The sequence below is a fragment of the Myotis myotis genome, unplaced genomic scaffold, assembly GCF_014108235.1.
Source record: "Myotis myotis isolate mMyoMyo1 unplaced genomic scaffold, mMyoMyo1.p scaffold_m19_p_8, whole genome shotgun sequence".
Lineage (NCBI taxonomy): Eukaryota > Metazoa > Chordata > Mammalia > Chiroptera > Vespertilionidae > Myotis > Myotis myotis.
Genome location: NW_023416390.1, coordinates 10875425 through 10877872, shown reverse-complemented (window position 1 = coordinate 10877872; position 2448 = coordinate 10875425).

Here is a 2448-nt window from a genome sequence, read left to right as displayed (position 1 = left end):
TATCCTTGTGAGACTCATTCTTTCTCATTTACTTCTTACATAAGGGGCGCTGGAAGATATGGGACATAACAGAATGTGTTCTTTGTATAAATACTCTCAGTAACAAAATACAAGCTATCCAATATCAAAAACGTGGGCTCAGAAGCAATAACCTATGAAATCTAAGCCATAGCATTTAACCTGATTCGCTGAGGCAGGAAGTAAAAAGAAGGAAGCCAGAATGGGCCCCGGGCATCGCATTTCCTTACCTTGAGCAATAAAGCAGCCCCAGAATCTTCGGATACAGAAATTAAACTAAACTAAAAAAAGAAACAAAAACCCCCCACACCAAACAGGTGAAAAACAACAAAAACAAAACAGAAATTAAATTAGGATGGAAATACAAACTTTAAAATATTAACTCAGGAGTATTGAAAGCAGTGCATTGTTGGAGGCGGTCAATGGGGTAAGAAAAAAAGGGGACATATGTAATACTTTCATTTTTTTAAAAAGTAGTGCACTCATGTGTTTAAAACATCCTATATAATAAAATCCCAGCAACCATAATGACCAGAATGACCGCTCGACCAGTCACTATGAGGTGCACTGACCACCTCTTAGTCCCTTTCCCCGGCCAGCAGGCTCCCACCACCCAGTGGCAAACGGGGACCTGAGGGTGGATGGGAGGGGATGCAGGTGGCACCAAGCCAAGAACCCTGCCCTGCCTGTCGCCTCACATACAGAGGGCAACCCACAGCGGGGGTGGGGCTGGCGAGTAGGTGGGAATGGCTGACTTCTTGGTCCCTCCCCGAAGCCCACAGGCTCCAATCGCCTGATGGCAAACTGTGAACCCAGGTGGGTGGTGGTGGGAGGCAGGGCCGGCTGCCAGCAGCTGGGGAAGATGGTCCTGATCACAAGCTGCACCTAGGGACCATATCCACGCACGAATTTCGTGCACCGGGCTTCTAGTACAATGTATAAGTTGTTTAAATGGGCAAAGAAAAGCTATGGGACAGTATGGGAAGAAAAATGTTTGTTGGTCCAGATGGGTCATATCGATAAGCCCAACATAAAATATCTTCTTCTACCTTTTATGTGCCATTTAAAAGGAGACTAAAAATCTCAATAAAAACTGTCCTTGGCATTTAAAGTGAAGTCGTGGTTCTTCTCTCGGTGTAAAAATAAACTGTTCAGTGCCCAAAGTGTAAGCACCGAAGGCCTATATAGATACAGTTCTGCATGGAGTGAACAGGTAAGATTTTGAAGGGCATTGTTTTTACATTAAAGAAAGTTGTTTCCTTTCTCCCATTTCAGAGTAATACCCCACAGTCTGCAAAACACTGGAACGTAGAAAAAGAAGTTCTCCACAGCCCCATCATCCAGGCCTAACCACTGTTAACATCACACATTACTCTGTATTGCCTTTGAGCTCATATGGGATTTAAATTATGATCCAGATGATTTTTTTATTGTTTTCTCCATCTAACATGGGCATACCAAGTTATTGAGATTGAAGAAATTACTTTTGTAAGGCTTTTCCTGGAAAAGTAAATAAGAATAAAAAACACCACCAAAAATGTCACCGAAGTCCCTTTCTGCCTCTCTAAAAGATGAGCCCCACATTAAAGAGACGGTTTCTATTGAAATTTTACAGCTACAGCAACATTAAAACCCGGAGAGCTGGAGGGCCCGTGCCACTGACCTGCTTGCTCAGGAACCGGCGTCTCCCCAGCTGGCTTTCCCTCGCCCTCTGCACCGCGCTGCCAGCTACTGAAGGAGAAGCCACAGAGAACAAACAGGGCAGCGGTCCAGTGGCCCATCGTCTGCAGTGAAACGGAAACACCTCTGTTTACCACTGTCACTGTCACAGGAGAACGCCACGGCATATGGCTCTGTGGTCAAGTTTGAGTTCTATAGCCAGTCTTGGTTCAAGGGCAGACTCTGACATTTCCCAGATGCATTGCCATGGATAAGTCACTGATTCTAATTCCAATTCTATTATCTAAGGCAGTAAGAACAGCAGTACCTAGCTTCAGAGGGTTATTTAAAGGTTATGCTAAACAGTTACATATAAAGTGTCTCATTAAATGATCAGTGAGGGTTACCTAATTTTATGATGATTTCTGCTCAACAGCCTTGACTATCTTACGCGTGACAAGCTAAAATGAGTTCTATGGGACCATTTTCTATGGCCAAAAGCTTCCGGCTTTCCTAAGGAATGAATAAATGAACCTGATAGACGAAGGAGAGAAGGTTGTGCTTCTGGTTTTGTACGTTTAGCTGTTTTCATGGTCTCTACCTGTTTCACGACAGCACTAGCAGTGGCATTTCCTTCACCACATAAACAGGAAAGCTGAGTTTCAAAGAGGTGACTTCTCCATCCAATGCCCCATGACCAGTAAGCTGAGAGCCAGAACTAGTCCCCAAACTGTGGCCCTAAGTCCAGGGCTTGTCTGCATCTCCTTGGTA